Source organism: Ammospiza caudacuta, chromosome 23, assembly GCF_027887145.1.
Source record: "Ammospiza caudacuta isolate bAmmCau1 chromosome 23, bAmmCau1.pri, whole genome shotgun sequence".
Classification (NCBI taxonomy): Eukaryota; Metazoa; Chordata; class Aves; order Passeriformes; family Passerellidae; genus Ammospiza; species Ammospiza caudacuta.
This window is the reverse complement of record NC_080615.1, coordinates 3,541,259-3,562,326: the sequence shown is the minus strand read 5'-3', so window position 1 is coordinate 3,562,326 and position 21,068 is coordinate 3,541,259. Positions and strand designations below refer to the sequence as shown.

The 21,068-nt window shown below is 44.0% G+C and overlaps 1 protein-coding gene across 1 annotated transcript in view; it reads right to left on the bottom strand.

The window, feature by feature from the left end:
- PKNOX2 (PBX/knotted 1 homeobox 2) overlaps positions 1 to 21,068 on the bottom strand; it is a 108,217-nt gene that overhangs the window by 31,485 nt on the left and 55,664 nt on the right. The window contains exons 2-4 of the mRNA XM_058819063.1: positions 19,955 to 20,020; positions 10,192 to 10,343; positions 9,803 to 9,878 (exon numbers count right to left, since the gene is read on the bottom strand). The gene's annotated coding sequence lies outside the window, so the exon portion shown is untranslated. The remainder of the gene's footprint in view (positions 1 to 9,802; positions 9,879 to 10,191; positions 10,344 to 19,954; positions 20,021 to 21,068) is intronic.

The following is a 21,068-nucleotide window of genomic DNA, read 5'->3' as shown; positions in this document are numbered from 1 at the left end:
GTTATCTGGGAGGAAAACAGACTAATTTTTTTGTATCTTCAGGTCCAAAGGAGATGGAGAAAAAAGAGGGGCACCAGGAAGGGACAAATTTGTAGTGGAGCACTTGGCTGGGAAAAGTCCCCAACAAATAGACCTGATGGTAGATGTGACCCAAAAGCAATTCTTGGTCCTGAAAATACCTTTTATCCCACTCTTCCACTGCAGCTGTGTGGTTGCTTTAGAAAGAAAAGCCAATCATCTTGCCTGAATTCTTAAAAAACTCTGTCCTGTCCTCTCTATGGCTCAGAGCACTGGTTTGGGCCAACTCACAGTTACCCAAAAAAATTCCTGTGACCTCCAAAGGACATTTCTTCTTGAAAAGAAGAAATTTCTTCTTTCAGAAGAAAGACATTTTTTCTTCTTCTGAAGAAGAAGACATTTCAATGTCAAAGAAGACATTTTTATTTTCTCCTTTCTGTAAGAGGTGGCACCTCTCCAAGGATCTCCCCATTGTGATGCACTGACTTTCCCCTTGCCTTCTTGTCTGGGGAAAAACCATGGCACCACCCCATGAGGAAATGCAGGAAGTTATGAAAGTCCCCAGATATTGTCAGGGAAAATAACCCAAAACCAGTGTCAGCACTGCTTTCACCACAAAATGGCAGGAAGGGGCAAGGAAAAGGAAAAGAGGCACTGATGAGCTCAGCCAAAACTGAGGCACATTTGGGAATGTTTGTGAAAAATTTAGTCTGCTCTATGAGGTTGTTTTGGGGGAAGAGGTGCAATATTCTGATTTTCTCGAGGCTTCAGGCTTTGCCAGGCACTAAGTTCACAAATGCACACATCCAAATGGAAAGCCAAGTGCTTGGGATGAGCATCAACAACCCTTCTTTATTTTGCATGAATAAATGAGGTTAGTCTTTCTTATACTTTGCACAAATATGGATAACCCATGAACTGAATACTAAGAAATCACACCCGAAATCCTGTGCATTGTGAAGGTAAATCAGGGTTCTTCCCTCACACAGACCTCTAGCCGTGAGGATATTGCATTTATGGGATTAAAATGACGCTTTTCATCTTTTTCCTCCCAACAGCAAAATAGCAGGAGGCAAAATTATCTGCTCCTGAGTGAACTCACAGCTTAAAACCTTTGATGTCCAATGTCAAACTCAGCTCACAGCTGCAGGCACACAAATATCCCTGTCCTTGGGGGGCAACACCCAGGGAAAAACCTCCCCACCAGAAAGAGAATTTCAGCTGGGGAAAAGCAGAATTTAGCACTGTGACAGTCTGGACATCTGTGTGGGAAGCTAAAAAAAAAAAAAAGACATGGCTATTTTGGGAAAAATATCCTGCTTGGCATCTATTGTTCCTGCCAAGAGAGATCCTACAGCCAGCACGTGGCGATTTGCTGGGGGGTGTGAGCTTCTTGGGTGAGTCTATTCCCAGAAGGTGGCAGCCCAGAGCCCCATTTAATTGCTGAATAATGTCTAAGCTGCTCAAATCAAGCTGTTCATTGAGGTTTACGGGTGATGATTTGTTTGGAGAATAGGACTGACAGCTAAATGTGGGGGGCAAAAAAAGGGATAAAAGTGGGAGACAGCTGTTGCCAATAGCAGTATATTTATTTATCTTGGGGGAAACAAGCGCACTCAGGCACTGTAAATATGCAGAAAATGTCTGGTGGCCACAGGAAAAGCTGGACAGGTGTTTCACGTGGGAGCCCCAGCCATGAATCTCAGGATAACAGGGCAGAGCTGTCAGCCCCATGGATTTATCAGCAGCCAGCACAGGGAAGGGTTGAAAGCTGCTATTACATGCATTAACCCTTTCTTATTTTTGTATTTTTGTTTTATACATTAATCCCTTCTCATTCCCTCCCTTCCTTCCTTCCTTCCTTCCTTCCTTCCTTCCTTCCTTCCTTCCTTCCTTCCTTCCTTCCTTCCTTCCTTCCTTCCTTCCTTCCTTCCTTCCTTCCTTCCTTCCTTCCTTCCTTCCTTCCTTCCTTCCTTCCTTCCTTCCTTCCTTCCTTCCTTCCTTCCTTCCTTCCTTCCTTCCTTCCTTCCTTCCTTCCTTCCTTCCTTCCTTCCTTCCTTCCTTCCTTCCTTCCTTCCTTCCTTCCTTCCTTCCTTCCTTCCTTCCTTCCTTCCTTCCTTCCTCCCTTCCTTCCCTTCCTTCCCTTCCTTCCCTTCCTCCCTCCCTCCCTCTTTCTTCCTTTCTTCCTTTCTTCCTTTCCCCCACTTCTTAAATCAATTTTTGATTTTTACTATGGACATCCAGATAATGGAAAGAGCAGAGCATCACCAAACCCCTGCCAGCTCCTCCCAGCCCACCTCAAGAAATGTTCAAATCCTGGGTGAAGAGAGAATTCTGGGGATCTGGAGATCAGGGAGGGCAGGAATTGCAGCCAGCTCCTGGGGGATTTGCACAGAAGAAAGAAATGGTGAGCAATAAAAACCCATAAAGGCTCTTTCATTTCCGGAAGCAGCAGTATTTCACATTTTGGCAGTGACTTGAGATCAAAGTATCCTAAATTTCCTTATGAAATAAAATTATTTCAGCTATCACTGAAATGTTGCCGTTACTTTGGAAATGTATTTCCCGAAGAGCTTGTGCCTATCTAAAAGACTCTCAGATTTATAGGCTGGGTTTTTTTACCAGCAATATATTACATCCTTTTTCAAGGAAAAATAATTAAAGACTAAGTTGAAAAGTTGGGGTTTTTTTCCATCATGCCTTAAAATACCAAAGTATTGCCAGTCACCCTCCAGGTGAACATGACCTCCTTGATTAATAAAACAGCCATAAACCCATATTAGATGGTCAGGGCTGGTCAGAATTGGGGCTGAATGAAAAAAAAAATTTAAAATCCCTTTTATGGACTCTACATCAGTGTTTTCAAAGCAAAATGTTAATACTCAGTCTGTAAAGCACAACTCTTGTTTCTGAACCAATGGGAAAATGAGGATCACTTTTTTTAGCTTATTGAGAGGCTTCTGCCCCACAGCAACACATGCAATTGATAATGGAGGATTCCACAAGAAAAATCAGAAAATCAACTTCTCAGTCCTTTCTTCTCCACCTGAAGCATCAAAATAATTAGAGATACTTAAGGATTTTTTTTTACCAGCCATGGAAGGTATTTTTTCTGTTTTAAGGGAAGATTGCCTTTTCTGAGGGGATTTTTTGAAGAGGGGAAGCTGTGAGATCCCCAACAATGCCGTGTCTGTCACATTCTCTCCACAGCAGGCTGAGAGGTTTTTATGTCACATCTTCACAGAGGGCTTGTGCAGGCTGGAGTTTATGATATATGCACTCAGCTAAGTGAAAATGAAGAAATACAGCAGAGGAGGGATGGAGAGGGTCCTCCAGAGGACAATCCATCTCACCCTGAGCCACCAGGGCAGGCTCGCCCTCCAGAGGTGATGCCAACTCTTGATTGCCCATAAAGTGAATTAAGAGTGACCCTCTCCTCTTGAATGTCTCATTTCTATCAACAAATCTCCACCTTTTTCTGCCTGTTTTTACCAAAATTACCCTGAAAGATGAACAGCAGGTTTTCATGTCGTTACATGAAGTCCTTTATGCCACCTCGAGCTTGTTAAAAATAAACCAAGTGCTATTAAATGGTCAAAACCAGAAAATAATCCAATTTTTTAAGACATTACCCATTCTTGGCTATTCCTTCACATTCAAGGTTGCTTCCAAACTTGTTGCTTATGTAACACTTCATCTGGGGAGATCAGGAACATTTGTGCCATCAAATAGCTTTAATTTTTTTTAAGAATATAGCATAGCCAAATTTCCTCAATCCAGTTCCAGGAGGTTTTCTTGCACTGGGAGCATCTTTTGCTCTTGGCCATGATGCTGGTTTTACTAAATGCCTTTACTCCATACCCTCCCAGTATCCTGTTATCAGTTATTGCCTGGTAAAAAAAGGAGGAATTGAGTTTGTGTTTCTGCTGCAAGGATGGGTTAAAGCAAATAGTGACATGACATTGCTGTAGAACAAAGTCTAGACCAGACTTTTCTGGTTTTCTCCTTAAAAAACCAATTGGTCAACACATAAGCACTGGGACAAAAGGGAGAGGGAAACACCCTGTTGGACAATGCCAAAAAAAACCTTGCCAAAGGAGCATTTATTTATTTAATATTTTCACCTAGGCATTTAAATTCTTTTTGTTTAATATTTACATGTATTTATTTATTATTTGTATTTATTTAATTAATATGTCCCAATTCTCCTCCCAAGTTCATCTCCATAGAAAGGATGGAGCTGGTTCAGTGGATTTCTGATGAGAACAACAATTACTGCTAAATATTCCTCTCCTCTCCAAAGATACCCATCTCTGAAAGGCTCCAGGGATATCTCTGCAACATAAACATGAGAATAAAACCTGCAAGAGCCAGTCAGAGCTTTAGCAGACAAGGTTAATGTACCTTGAACAGCATCATTAAACAACTTTGCTCATTTTTTTAAGTGGAGAGCTGAGATACCTACATACATTTTAAAGTGTTATTTTTATAGGGGAAGACCATTAAAGCACCTTCCAAAACAAACTGGCACAGGGAAACATCAAAGAAGCTTCTTCAAAGTAACCTGAGAATACTTGAATTTTGTGCAAGCCAGCCCTCTGCCCGAGAAAAGTTCCCAAAAGAGCAAGTTGTGATTTTTTTTTTTTTTTCAGCAAATCAAAAAGCTTTGAAGTGAAGCGTAGCTGAGGAACCCCAAAAATGTTGAAACTTCCTCTTGCTGGGCATGAAATGTCAAAAGAAAAATAATTCTGATTGTCTTGTAAAAAATAGGGAGCAGATGAATGTTTTAACAGTTGAGAACAATCTCAAATTAATTGAGAACAAATAATGTCCAAAGTCTGAAGTCTTGTCCTGTGCTTTCAAACCTTGGCTTGTGCTCTTCATTCTCCATCTCATGGAGAGTGATGAGTCAGGAATCAGCCACTGAGCACCCACATTTCCATCCTGCAAACACCAAATCCCAACCCCACACTGGCCATGAGAAGGTCACAGAATCACAGAATGATCTGAGCTGGAGAGGACCCACAAAGATCCTCGATTCCAGCTCCTGGCCCTGCTCAGGACCATCCCCAAGAGTCACACCACACACCTGAGGGGATTGTCCAAAGGCTTTTTGAGCTCTGCTGGCCTTGAGCTATGCCCAGTGCCCTGGGGAGCCTGTTCCTGTGCCCAGGCACCCTCTGGGTGAAGAACCTTTCTCTAATACCCAACCTGAACCTGCCCTGGCACAACTTCAGGCTTTGGGTCCTTTGGGTTCCTGTGGGTCCTGCCCCTGGGCACCACAGAGCAGCAGTCAGGGTTTGCCCCTCCTCTCCCCCTTGCAATATTTGCAATATTTGTGAATTCTACAAACTTCTGCCCCAAGACCAAAGGTGACATCAGCTCTGTTGCTTGAGTAGCTGAGAAGAAACACACTCAAAAACTCTCTTGCTCTGCAAAAATTAAACCATTATTCAAGTTTTTCCAGTCCAAACTGACACCCGCAATCCTTCACCAGTGTCCTGGTTTCAAAAAGGACAGAGTGAATTTTTACAATAGCTTGGAGGGGGGCTTGACCAGACATTATTATTATTATTATTATTATTATTATTATTATTATTATTATTATTATTATTATTATTATTATTATTATTATTATTACTATTGCCAGGGGCAGGGGAAAGGGACTCTCTCTCTTCTGAGAAGGAGGGAATTCATTCTCCTGCAGCAAGCATGAAGGATAGAGCAGTGTGCTAATGCTGGTTCTGACCAGAGGGAGCTCTCTGGAGGCATGGCTGTGGTCAGGTTAAGCTCTGTGCTCTCTTTTGTGCATTTTTGTTATTTGCATTGCTGCTGCTACAAGTTCATTTTCTTATCTCATTGCTGTTTCCAGTAAATTGTTCTTATCCCAACTGTTCTTATCCCAACCCCTCTTTGCCTTTTGTGCCTCCAATCTTTTTTTCTACAGGGCAGGAGAAGGGAAGCAAGTGAGCTGCATGGAGTTTTGGAGATTTGGGGAGGGGCACTAACTTGGGGAATACAGTTATTGAATAATAACCAATTTCTCTGCCTCTGCAAATATCACAAAGTGCAAAACAGACCAATGCCAGTGCAAGACCCACCTGCAACCTCAACACTGCCAACAATTCTGGCACATATCCCACCACAAACCGAGGACTTTTTGTAAATGTTGCTGCAGTCCATGAACACCCCATAATCAATACTGCAATTCTCCGTATTTTTAGATTTCAATTTAATTCCTTTCTGGGGTGTTTGTTTTGCAACTCAAATCTCACCGTATTTATGTAAATCTCCCAAAACCCCCATGAGTAAACATGGACATATACCTGTTTTTTTGTGGACTTGCTAAAAACAGCAGAGTGAACCCAACTGCAGAAACACAGGTGAGGTGTGAGACTCCCTGACTGGGAAAGTCAGGAAAGCAGCAGTACCACACTACACCAAATAAAATCCTCCCTTAAATCTGCCTCATTTCTTGCTGTATCCTGCTATCACACTAGGAAATTTTCCCCTTGGGAGGGGGAAAAACTCCCTCTGGAGCCCCATAAGGTAGATAAACCAGAGTTCTTGACTCACTGAGTTTTCATTTCACATCCCTCTCTTGCAGCTCTCTGGCTCCTCCTGGTATTGTCTTCTCCCTGAATTTCCTATGTAAAATGTAAAATTCCCTATGAAAAGTGACTCTGCTGACCAGAAAACAAAAATAAGGTTTTCCTTGAGGCATGTCAGGCTTTCTGGCATCTAGAGGGAGCTGTCCCTGTCCAAACCCCGAGCCAAGGCACTAAAGATTGAGATGGGAACACCTTGATTAATCACCACAATTGAAACATTTTTCATTTGCCCATGTGAAAACAATTTTTGGGCCATATTTCCAGTCTCAATGATGAAAGAGAAGTTTGAAATATGACATGGTGATTTATAAGGAATTATAATGGGTTTCAAACTCCTTTAGTAATGCTTAATAAGACTGTCTTCTCCATTTACTCCAAATGGGAGTAAATCTCAGCCTGGTCTGAACTCAACAGGATGAGGAAATTGGGATCAAAAAAGGATTGGAAAGTGTTCACGGTGTGAGACAGATATGTTAAATTTTTTTTCACGACTTTTTTTGCACAATGACAAAAGGTATGGCCTGGCCTCAGAGGTGCATCTTGTGGCCATAGGGGCTTCTGGAGAAGGAAAGCTGAAATAGTTTGGTGCCTGGAAACTGAGGGCTCTAACACACAGTGGGGAAAGCCAAGGGAAACCAAGTTGCTCCTCAGAAGCCTTCAGGTAATTTCTATCATTAACCACTTAGAGTGATTACAGCTCAGTGTTCCAGAAGGTCATTGAATGGACACCCACCACCATCACATCCTCCTGTGCCTTTCAAGGAAGGTGTCTGCACCCTGTTGGCACAATTTGCTGAGCAGTTCTGGTTTGATTTCCTTGCTGGAGAAGCTTCCAGCACTTTGTGGCCTCACAGCCACAGCTCCTCCAAAGAGAGCAACCCAACCCACACAAATCACATGGCAGGGCACTGAGCACTTTTGATGCCTTGAGATTTTAGCCTTTATATTTTCCAAATCCTGTGCTGCATTAGTGCATAACTAACTCCATATGAAGCGTCAGCTCCTGTCTTCACATCTTGGTCAGACAAAACAATTCCTCTGGGCCTGGAACCCAAGGACACCCAACAACCTCAGGACCAGAAAAGTATAAATAAAGGTGAATTGGGGAGGAGCAAACTGGGGGAATGAGACTTCATTAGCTGACACTGTAATTGAAGAATTAACCCCTGATATGTAAATGGATGTTCCAGATTGCAATGCAAGATGTTTTCTATTACCATCTGTATGCCAGATTACCTTTGTCACGTGGGCAGTTTTCCTTATCTCTCTCTTTGAGTGACCACAATCACACCTCCCTCGGGAGGGGACACCTGCTGATAACAGCTATTGAATGTCCCTGCATGGCTGATAAGAACTGCAGCATCCCATTGGGAGATGTGAGCCCAGAGGGAGGAGCCAAGCATTCCTACCTGGATATAATCTGGAGATTCTGGAACACCAGCACGGCTTCTGCACTGGATTCCCCAGAGGAACAGCAGCTGTCTCTTCTCCTGGATCTTCAGAGGAAGAGACTGCACCTTTCTCCAGGATCCCTGCTCCAGCAGAACCAGCCCTGACACTGCAGGAGGGCTGAGCCACAATTCCAATGGGACTGCTGCCAGCACCCTGACCCACAGGGTGTCAGGTTGGGTTCTGACTCTGTCAGTGTTGTTCTAGTGTGCTGCATTGTTTATTTTATCCTTTTGTTTTCTTCCCTATTAAAGAACTGTTATTTTCTGCTCCCATATTTTTGCCTGAGAGCCCCTTAATTTGAAATTTATAGCAATTAGGAGGGGTGGGGAGGGTTTACATTCTCCATTTCAGTGGAGGCTCCTGCCTTCCTTAGCAGACTCCTGTCTTTCCAAACCCAGACAGTGGACCAAACTGAAATCTGCCTGAAAAACTCTGACCACTGTCCATGCTGGGTGCAGCCTCTGGGAGGCTCTGACTGTCCAAGGTGTGTCTGTTAAAGGCCTTTCACAAATTCCCACTCTATTCTCTTAACTGTCTGGCCTCTGTTCTAGGCAGCCACTCCAAGGCATCACTTTTACTCACTTTGAAATACAGATTGGAAGAAGGGCACCAAGCAGGGAGGATCCCCCCAAAAAATGTCATTGTGGTGACCCCAATCCCCCCTACAGCCAGCAAAAAAGTAATTTCAACATGAACCCAACCTGCACCTTTATCAGAAAGGGGTGAAATCAGGCTGAGGAGATTTTCATCACTTCCTTCATCATGTGTTTTTTTTGGGCTGAGGCAGGGACACCAGCAAGAAACAAAGGGCAGCCTAGGGGAAATAATCCTGCCCCTGCTGGCTGCTTCTTACTAAAACGGGAGGGGACTTCTTACTTTACTTCTTACTTTTTACTTCCTTTACTCCTTACTTTACTTTCAGAAGAGGCAAGACTCAAAAGAAAAGACTCAAAGAAAAGATGCTCTGCTGGGCCATGGACCAAATGAAGAGTTTAGGTTTTTCCCTGAGAAGCCCCCACCTAAATATAACCACTGTAAAGTGAAACCAGGCACTTTTGCAGAATATTTACCCAAATTGAAGGGGCCACTCCCATTTTCAGTGACCAAAGATTTCTCTTTGCTCCTACAGGAGGGAAGTTGTAGCCAGCAGGGTTTTATTTTCTGTGTCACCTGCTGGTGTCCTGGTTTTGGCACGGATCAAGCACATTTGTCACTCTGTCAAGCCCTAATTTTAGTGATCAGGGTTGACTAAAGGACTGTGAAACCCTTGGTTTCATGTACATCTTATTTTAAGCTCTGCATTTCATTTATTTTTAGTTGGTGGCCATTTCTTTGCACCCTACTGCCGGCTGTGCCAAAATTTTGCAGTGATAACAACCTATATTTCAGAGTATTTTCACAAAAATATATCTGTGTTTTTCTCCAGGCTGCTTATGCCTTGTAGGGCTCTTAACAATATGTTATCTACACTTGAGCTTTAAAACAAGACTCCCTGCACAGACTGATTTATTTTTAAAAAATAAGTGTTTCTGCTCTGAAATGCTCACAGCATTTAGGGAAAGGGTTGATACAATTTAAATTATATCAGCAGAAAACAGAAGAAATTCCTCCAAATAAACCACACCAAGGTCATGATTCACCACATCCTGCTCAATTAATATACATAATTGCACAATTAATACACATAATTGCTTAAATAATATAAAGCAAAGCAGCCTTACTGTTAGGGGGTGCTCAGGGAGCCACTGCCCTGGAAGTGTCCTCCCACTGCCCTGAAAACTGGGTGGGGATCACAACCTGGGGAAGCAAAAATGAAATATTTTAATATTGAGAGAAATTATAAAATAAGAAAGTGAAATATTAAGCAAAGGATGAAGGTCTGCACTACGAAAGTGCATTGGCAGTGGAGCCACAGATGGCAAGTCTTTCTTAATGCTTTTTTTTCTGGAGGATGATGGGGAAAATAGGAGAAATCAAGAAAAACATAGGTGGGAATATCCCCTGGAGATGAGAGCAGGACTGATGTCGAGCTAGGTCAGGGATTTTCCCCAGCAGGTTTGAACATCTCCAAAAAAGGGACAAAAACAAATCAGAATTTTAGAGGTCGAACCGAGATGTGTCCAGCAAACGAAGGCGAGCTCTTCCTTGGTCTGGGCACAGGGGATGGAGGCCAAGGTGGTCCTGTCCCCTCCTCTTCCTCTCCTGGTGGGTGCTGAAAGCTCCTCACAGGATCACACTGAGGGTTACTGCTGAAATCCAGGTCTGAAAAGGAGAAAAAAGGGGAAAAAAGGAATGAAACAGCACTGATGGCTGGCTGTGCCCCCATTTCATGCTGGTAGTTGGCATTTCCCTGGTCAATTATAATATTATCATTTATATTTCCCTGGTTAATTATAATAAAATTATAATATTTATTTATTTATTATAAATTATAATTATTTCTTATATATATAATATTTATATTATGTAGTTTATATAATATATAATATATTATATATAACATATAATATATAATATGTTATATGTTATATATATTATATAATATTTGGCATTCCCCTGGTTAATTATAATATTTTTACATTAAAAACACCTTTTATAATAAAGGTGTTTTTAAACTTGGGCTCACACAGAGTGAACAGGGGAGCAGCCACTACCTCCCAAATGGGGGAGCTCCCAGACACTAATTAATAAAGAAAAGTCCATCCATATGCTAGAGGTGATTTTGCAGCTGCCAAGAATCTGCCCTTTATGGGACTGGGATTTCTGGGCCCCTCTCAGCAGTTCCAGTGGAAAAATAAAGATGGGCTGAGCAAGGACCAGCACAGCCACCCACACTGGGGTGTTTTGTGTTTGACTGCAAAAAAAAATGGAATACAAGAGATAAAATTCACCAGATGTCTCCATATACAACACCTCTAGTGAGCCCCTCAGACCTTCAACATCCATCTGATGAATGTCCCTCAATGAACATCACCCCAGATATTACCTCTGTGTCTAGAAACATCACCTGAGATCTCCAATCTATGTCTGATGCATCCACCCTGATATATATCTCCTGGTAAAGAGCTCCTCAGATTCCAGCATAAATCCCTAATATTATAGATATATATAGTGCAATAAATGTCCCTTGATGCACACAGCCTCTGGCAAGCTGCCCTCAGCCCAGCCCTGATGGATCACCTTGGTACCAACCCACCCTGGAGAGCTCCTCACCAATGCACATCTGGCATAGACACCTTTGATAAACACACCTGGCTGGAGCTCCTCAAATCTGTTACATCCCCAGCACATCCAGCATGGCACAGAGACCTTCAGGGAGCTCCTCAGAGCTCTGTTACTCACCCAGCATGGCACCATCACCTTCAGGGAGCTCCTCAGATTTCTGTTACACATCCAGCATGGCACAGAGACCTTCAGGGAGCTCCTCAGATCTCTGTTACTCACCCAGCACATCCAGCATGGCACCATCACCTTCAGGGAGCTCCTCAGATCTCTGTTACACACCCAGCACATCCAGCATGGCACAGAGACCTTCAGGGAGCTCCTCAGATCTCTGTTACTCACCCAGAACATCCAGCAGGGCACACAGCACCTTCAAGGAGCTCCTCAGAGCTCTGACAGATGTGTCACCTCCAGAGAGCCCCTCAGATTTCAATATGCATCCCAAACACCCTGGTACACAAAATCCATTCAGAGCTCCTCAGATTTCTGATAAATGTCTAACATAGGCAGATGCTTGCACACCTCCACCTTCGGAACTGATGATTTGGATGTACATCTGATATATGCCACCACACTACCTCCAAAGAGCTCACCAGCTGCCCAAAGTACACCTGAGATACCTGCACAGAACCTCTGGAGAGCTCCTCAGATACAATATACACCTGAGTTACCTCCCAACCTGCACAGAACCTCCAAAGAGCTCCTCAGCTGCCCAAAATACCTGCATGGAACCTCTAAAGAGCTCCTCAGATACAATATACACCTGAGATGCCTTCCAACATGTACAGAACCTCCAAAGAGCTCCTCAGATACAATATACACCTGAGATACCGGTACAGAACCTCTGGAGAGGTCCTCAGCTGCTCAATATACACCAGAGATACCTGCACAGAACCTCTGGAGAGCTTCTCAGATGCCCAATATACACCTGAGATATCTCCCAACCTGCACAGAACCTCCAAGGAGCTCCTCAGCTGCCCAAAATACACCTGAAGTACCCGCACAGAATCTCTAGAGAGCTCCTCAGCTGCCCAAAATACACCTGAGATACCTCCCAACATGCACAGAACCCCTGGAGAGCTCCTCAGGTGCCCCCCACACCCCAGGGATGCATCTCCACTACACATCACCAGCAGAGAGCCGTGTCTGGTGTGGTAAGGCCAGACAGGAGATCCATGAGAACTGTTTCCCCTGGTTTTAACTCCATCCCAACCCCTGGCAAGAACAACAGGTGCAGGTTTGTGCCTTCAGGGCAGGTGTCCATTATCTCCCCCAAGAACGTGGGTCCAAAGGAGGTACAGGGGGAAACTTGCATGAAGAAGGAGAGATCTGGAAACAATTGGAACGTTTCAGGGCAAAACACAGCAGAAACCTCCAAATGTGGAAAATTTGATGAGAGACAAACGATCAAGGTGCCTCTTGACTTCTCAGGCAAGTGCAGGTCCCGCCAAGAGATGTAGAGACCTGAAGGGCCTGAGTCCAAAACTCTTCCACCACAATAGCAGGTGAAATATTAAGGTTATTTAGGGTAAAGAATTAATGTTCATGCCTTGGAGGAGCATGAATGGGCTGATGCCAAATACAAATTTGGACTTGATTTTCATTGGATTTGCCCTGACATCATGATGGAAAAGCTCATGTTTTGCACCTTCATTCTATAAAGACTTTTTTCTATCCCACAGGATAGACTTTTGCCATCTGGGCTTGCTGTGTGAACAAAACATGAGGGCTAGAGGAAAAGGAGCAGAAATAAGGCTCTGTCAGTGTTAAAAGAGCTCTGACAGACTGATTTTCATCCTTGGAGGTGGCCAGGCCTGAGGCCTTGGGTGCTACATGCATTTAGGACAAAACCATTGTGCACCTTCTGCAGAAACGGCGCCGTTTTTGTCCCCATCACGGAGAAAACAAAGAGCCAACCCCACCAGGGACATCTCCCTGAACACCCTTGCAGAGAGAGAGAGAGAGAGAGAGAAGTCTTTTTGAGCACTTTTAGCAACTTCAAAAGGCATCCTTTGAAGTTTAGCAAAGGCCTTTGAAGTCCTCCCGGTGCGAAGGGGAATGGAGGAGATGCCTCCTCCAAGATGCTCCACCACAGGCAATGCAAGGCAGCAGGATCCTGGTGTCCCATGGCTGCTCATGGTACTCAGCCCTGGGGTCATAAATGAGACACCATTTCTGACAAGTCATCAATCCCCACAAATGCCCTAAATCCTGATTTGCTGGCCTGAGCAGCATCCAAAGCAGATTTGGGAGCTCAGTATCCTGGGACAACAGGCTCTACCCCAGCTGCAAAAAGCCAAGGGCATCCCTGCTAACAAGTTTTAATGAAGTGTAAGGGAATGCTAATAAAGCTGACATTTAGCAAAAGAAAAACCAGGATTTTTTGTGAAAAGTGTAGGATTTCAAAGCAGGAAGGCTTTCCCCAGCATGTCACTTTGTTTCTTCCAATGTGAGCAGGCCATGGTGCTTCCAGCCTCATCATGTCAATGCTGTTTAATTGTGACAATCATGGTTTAATAAATTTAATGTCAGCTCCTCTGACTTGGAAGGAAACCATAAATGGTGAAAACCCCAGTAATGCCGGGTTTTGTTTAATTATTTTATATAATATTATAATATTATTAAATATTATATTATTTGTATAATATTTTATAAAAATATTGTATAAAATATAATATTTTATAAAATATTATATTGTATTTTTAATATTTTATACTATATTTTAAAATATTTTTGTTGAATTATTTTTATTTTTGGGGCCAGCAGTTTGCTGCTGGGCCACACTATGGGCCCCAAACTCCACACTCCTGGGGACAACCAAAGCAACCCTGTAGGTGTGAAAATCAGTACAAATGCAGAAATCAAAGCTCAAGTTTCAGTTAACCCTTTAAGGAGCTTCAAGGGATGATCGTGGCTCTCCAAATACTTTGGCAACACCTGCTGCCATCTGCCAGGAGGACTTTTGTGACAAAAACCTTTGGTGTGTTGGGCTTTTCCCCACACAGTGCAATTTCTCTCCAGCCTCTGGATAAGGGCTGGGGGCAGGTTTTGGAGATGCTGGTGCAAAGAACAACATAATATTTTCATTTCAGAAGTTAAACTGGTGATGCACAAACCCCACCCTTTCTCAGAGAGAGTGAAAGATTTCAAACATGCCCATACACCCAAATATTTTTAAATATTTTCTGCAAATGCAAAGCTGCTTTGAGGCAAAACACAGTTGGGAGAGACAGATCTGTTGGCAGAGCCCTGCTGTAGGGGGCTCACATTTACCCAAACGGGGCATGCAGAGAAATATTGGGCATCCCCACCCCAGACATGTGCATGTGCACACATCTGGATCCAGGGAACAAAAGCAGCCTCTCTCCACTGTGCTGATAAATAATGGAAAGGCAAAGTGCCCTGCAGAAGCAGCACCATACTGTTCAGCCTCGGGCCAGACGCAGGAAAATTCGGTGCCCATGAGGCCTGGAACAGTGGGATTAATAACACATCAATTTTAATGCAGGGTGGCTTGTGAGGTTTTTTCCCTTTTTCCTTTTTTTTTTTTTTTTTTCCCTGCTTCACAAACAGCAAAGTGAATGTTTGAGCATCTCAGTGGGGGGTTAATGAGGACTCTGATTAGTTATTCAGATTTGCCGATGCTGCCTACATCCATCCTCGGATGGGGGAGTAGCAGGAAAGGGTTTGCAGGAAAAGCTCTTAAAGATGACCTGCCTGGCTTTCACAGCTCAGGGGCATGGAGGTTTTGGGGGGCTCATGCTACAGGGGTCCCCAATGCCAAAATCCTAGGGCCAACTTTGAGATGGAAAAGTTAATTTTCTCATCGTTTGCAGGGGATGCTAGAAGCTGCTGCATCTTCAGCCATGCCAATTCCTGTAAAGTTTCTGAGGAAAATATCCGGATTTGTGGGATTTTTTTCACTTGTGAAATAAATTCATGGGTGCCCTAAATAAAATTTGTGTGCAGTGCTGGTCAGAAGTATAAGACCAAAAATGATGGATGGAAAAATGCAAGGATACATGGATTCATGGATGCAAGGCTGCACAGATGCATGGGTGAACGCACATGGAGAAAAGACACATAGATACATGGAGGCAAGGGTGGAGGAAAGGATGGATCACCCCTTAAGCCACCACTGGGCTGCAAAAATGCAACAACTGCTGCAGCATTTTCTACAGCATCCCATAAAAGTCTAACAGTGGTTTATGTCCTTGCAAAAACAGCAATGAGCTCACCTCCTGGCTCCTTGACCCACAGATATTTTAAGCAGGTTGAGCTCACATCAGTATTTTAAGCAGGTTGAACTCCTGTATTTTGGGGGTTTCTTTCCAGATTTAGGCTTTTGCTCTTCACCTGCATCAAAAACCAAAAGGGAACCTGAGAAAATAAATGGCAGGTGTCCAAAATGATGCCACAAAAGGCCAGAAGGATGGAGCCAGGGAGGTGCTCCATGGCATTGCAAAGGGCCAATAAAAAAATTCAGGCATTATTTTAGGAGTCACTCTAGGATTTGTTATTTCTTCATCAAGAAGAAATATTTGAAGGACGAGCAGGAGGTGAAGGCTGTCTCAGTGATAAATTCATCCCAACAGTGAATGTCAACATTGGATTTCTTTTGGGTCTAGAGACCCAGCTGGGTCTTGCTTCGAGCATCCCTCAACCTAGAATCCAATCGGGGTTCTGAGGGTCCAAACTCTGGTATTTGTGTCATTTCCCACAACACCTGCCAGGATCTAAGGGGAAAGCCAAACTGGAGTTATCCTGATTTCCCATTGAGGCACTCCATCCCAAAGAGGCTCTTTTCCCAAGGACTGCCTCCATATGCTTTGTCTGGGTTTTAAACGTGTGTTAATTGTTCTGAATTAACAGCTCCAGCTGGAGAAGCAAACAAGCAATTTGCAACTTCAGATAACACCCAACTTATCTCAAGTGATTTAAGTTGGGATTTTTTTGTTGTTTTTTTTTTGGGGAGGGGTTGGTGGTTTTGGGTTGGGGTTTTTTTGAGGTGATATAATGCTTTTCTGGTTGTGAATGCACTGCCCTGAGCCTGGCTAAAATCCCTTCGTGCACCCAATCCATCAGGAGTGGCCATTGGCACATGGTCACAGGAGGAGGTGGGACAGTAGGACAAAGAGAAAAGATGAAAAATCTCTGCATTTCACTTTGCTTTAGAGACAGGAAAAATCTAATATATCCTCATCACTTCTGGGCAAACCACTGACTGCAGAAGAGTTAAGGATTATTTTTTCCCCAGCACCTTTTATTTTCTATTACACAGAAAAAGGGAATCCCAGAATGGTTTGGGTTGGAAGGGACCTTAAAACTCATCTTGTTCCAACTCCCTGCCACAGGTAGGGACACCTTCCACTACCCCAGGCTGGTATAAATCCCCATCCAGCCTGGCCTTGGACATTTCCAGGGATGGGGAAACCTGTGCCAGGGCCTCACCATCCTACAAGGAAGAATTTCCATTTACAGCTTGTTTCAAAATATTCAAGCTCTCAAAAAACACAACAGCAAACTCTTTCAAACCTCTTTCAAGCTTTATCCCTTTGCCCTCTTTCATCTTTTCCCCTTTTGTTTTTTTTCATTTGCTGCTAGATAGAGGAAGGGAGAAGGAAGGACCATGATGATTATTTGTTTACAAGACTGGATTGTCAATTCATTTTTTTTAAAGTTGTCATTTCAGCAATTTAAATCCTTTCTAATCTCACTCAGGGTGTGGGAATCAAGGAGGAAAGTCCACCCCTTTCTCTCCACTTTTCCACGCCTGTTTTTAAGAGAAGCCAATGGTGCTGGCAGCAAAACAGATGCCACATTTCTATGATTATGACCAAGTGTCTGCTGCCAGATTGAGTGGAAACTCCTCTTGGTACCTGTCCTGGTTCCAGCCAGGAGAGGGTTAATTTCTGCAGCAGCTGGGAGGGGCATGGCCAGGACCTGGTTATTCTATACCACTGCACATCGTTTTGGGGGAAGGGCAGGAAAGGGACTCCCTTCCCAGCCGGAGCAGCTCTAGCTCAAGGTGAGCATTTGGTATGTGAATCACTCTTTTTTTAGTACCCTTTTGTTATTAATTTTGTTGCTGCTACTGTTTGTTTGCTTACTCTGGTTTCCAGTAAATTGTTCTCATTACAACCCATCTTTTTGATGATGATTTTTGCTTTTCATGCCTCGAATTCTCCAGAAGGGGAGGAGAAAGGGGATCCAGTGAGTGGCAGCGTGGTTTGCAAACTCTCAGTAGAAGCACTAAACTGGGGGCACCATTCCTAAACCAGGACTCTACCCCAGCCAAGACTGAGTTGGGAGTCAACGTCCATCAACCCCCAGAAGTTTTCCAAGATTGGGTCCTATCAATGATGACTGGGGTCATGGATGGTTCATGGTTCTCCAACATGGCCTTCTGCTAAAGTTGGGACAGTTTGTCTCCCTTTTGTCTCCTTTTCCTAGAGGAAAAAACGTCTAACTGTGCCCTGAAGACATGAAGAAGGGACCAACATGGTCTTCTGCTGAAGCTAGGACACTTTGTCTCCATTTTGTCTCCCTTTCCCAGAGGAAAAAGGTCTAACTGTTGAAGAAGGGACATTAAGATGCAAGGATTCATCCTCCTCCAACAACAGGAGGCACCTCCAAAACACAGACCCAGCTCTGTGGGACTCAGGCAGCCTTGGGTGCCCAGATCCCCAGTGCCAAGCTGTGCTACCTGACGACCTCCTGGCACAAGGATAAAGTAACAGGAGAAGCGATAAATCACTTTGGCACCTTCCCTGGGCATGGCAGCCCTTGATAAAAACCCAAAACTCAGGGGAGGGAGTGTGACACCACACCATTCCCAGCGCAGATTAATCCTCCTTGATGGAGAATTACAATTAGGGCTTCGTCTTAAGGAGATATCAGCAATCAGATATCTTATCAAATGCCACCTCAATTATTCAAATAATCCCTGGCTCTTAGATTTGGGGGCTGTTTAGGGAAAGCAGTCCGATTAATGTGCTGACACTTCCCCATCACGTCCGACATCCTCAACTTCACGTCTGATTACGGAATTTGCATTCAATTTAATTTTTTCCATCTGGAGTAAATGAATAATCCGAGTACCTACCCCAGCCTTAATTACATTTGTTAAATTAAAAACCTGGGATGTGAGAAATTTAAATACATGTAGCTCCATGGCCAGACAAACCTGCATGTTCAACCTGCCAGCTCCTGCTCCAATTTCTCTTCCTTCCCCACAGCCAGGCATCAAGGAAATTACAACTAGAAAACAAAAATTCTTTCTAAATGATGAAACAATAGATGATCTTTTGACATTTCCAGCGCTGTTTGCAAGGGAATGAGATAAAATGTAATAAATTCATATACTTCTGTGTGTTTCTTGGCTCCAGCAGCTAAAATTTCCATCTCTTTATGCAGGAGTCCTGGGGAGCAGAAATCCTTGATAATGCCAAACAATTCGACACTTTATTTTCTCTTTACTCCACACCATGCAAAACACAGGCTTCAAGCTGCCAGCTGCTGGGAGTGAAACCAGATGCCACATCCCTTTTCCATATGGAAACAGAAATCTCCCCGTCTGGGGGGGCCGTGTGCTCCCCTCAGTCCCAGCCCTCCCTGACCCCAGGGCTGCTACTGGCACACAGCAAAGGCTCCCTCCAACAGCAAAAAAAATATATTTCAATGGTGTAATTGTCATTTTCTACACTCAGCCTGGCTCAGGCTGGATTCTGGTACCATCAGACCCAGAGGATATCAAAAAATATTCGCCCCAAGCTACCACCACATTTCTTAATTTTAAAATAAAGAAGTAAACAGAGAGGTTGTGAGTAAAACTACTGAATTTGATACATTTCTCAAACTAAACTTAGCAGAAGCTTGCTGAGTTTCCCTTCTTTTGGAGATGATGAAATTTAAAAGGATGGAATTAATAGGTGGACATGAAGTGGTGATAAGAAAAGTGTCCAAATAATTAAAGAATAATTAAACATTAAATGGAAGATAAAGCATTACCAGCTCAGACCATTTTAGGAGGAATACTTCACAGATTAATTGGAAATGGGAAATGTCAAATAAATAAATTTGGGTGTTGATCTAGATGTCAGCAGCAATGAAAACGTTGAGGAAAGCCTTTTTTCAACAGTCACAAAGACTGAATTAAATAACTTACATGTGGGTGAGTGCAATGACAGCAATCCCCCAGTTTGAGGTTTGTGAGACCAGTAATAAAATATGGTTAAAAATATTCAGGGAAAGCCACAAGTAGGGAAAGTGAGACAGGTGAGAGCAGAATCAAAAATAGTTTTCCCTTTCCTCCCAGCATGCTTGCAGCTCAGACAACACTTCTGCACTCCCAGCAAAATGAATTTTACTCCCCAGCCCAAAAAAATCCCTTCAGAGGGGTGTGACAGAGCATCCCCCCAGGCACAGTGGCCATCAGACCTGGCCATCAGGTCAGGCAACTCAGATGCAGCCTAATGGACCTGTGGTTCCTCATCCTTCCTGACTTTCTTCTGCTTGGTTTGGAGTTAACAGTTATGGTTCCGGAGAAGAAAACATCATGTTTTAGCAATGAGGTCCCCAGCGAGGCTGTTTAAAAATTAATTAGTGCCATGCAAAGTATTAGCCACGAACAGTAATTTTAGCTTTTGTACCTTCTTCATTGCCTTCTACACGGTTGTTACTCCAGCTTTTCCATGGTCCTCCCAGCCAACCAGGACCTGCACAGAGCATACCAAGGAAATTATTGGCTGTGTCTCCTGGAAATACCCAGTTCAACAGCAAACACACACCCCAACGTGATCCCTCTGAAGCTTTTAAATAAATCAGGGTCATCTTTGCTGAGTGGCTGGAAGGCTGGGAGCCTGCCCTGCTCACAGAGGTGCCCATCATCCCAAACCAGCAGCTGTCCAAGGGTAGTCCCTGAGCAACGTGGGTGATGTGGTGTGGAGGAGGTTGTGGATCTCCATGGGTGGAGATCACCCAGACCTGGAGCTGGAGAACCTTCCAGGATGGAGTTCTGCCAACTCCAGATGTATCTGCCAGCCCCAAAGTTGAAGATTTTCCTCCAAACACAAGGAAGGAGATCCTCATATCCAAAAACTGGAGATATGCTCCCAACTCTGAAGGTGAAGATGGTCAGGGATGGAGCTCCACAAAACACAAGGAAGAATCCACCTAACCCCAAGGCTGGGAATTCCCTCAACCTCAAGGAAAGGGATCTCCCAACCCTGCAGATGCAGACCTCCAAAACCCAAGGATAGAGACCCACAAACTTCAAGGAGTGAGCTCCCCTGAGAATGGGGATCCAGCAACCGTGACAACGCAGAGCCTCAGAACCCAAGGGCCTTCACAACCCTGAGGACAGAGATCCTGCAGACCCTGAGGTTGGGGATCCCCCATCCAAGAATGGAGACAGAAATCCCCTCCTGGACAAAGACCCCCAAACCTGAGGATGCAAACCCCATTTTCCCCAATCCCATGGAGGACAATCACCCCCTGGGACATCAGTGGCTGAAATCTTCACCCCACACAGGACGGAGCAGAACCTGGGGTGCAAACCGAAGGATGCAAACCCGATTTCCCGGAATCCTATGGAGGGCAATTACTCCCTGGGACATGAGTGGCTGAAATCTTCACCCCAAACTGCACGGAGCAAACCTAAGGATGCAAACCCCATTTCCCTCAATCCCACAGAGGGCAATCACCCCCTGAGACATCAGTGGCTGAAATCTTCACCCCACACAGGACGGAGCAGAACCTGGGGTG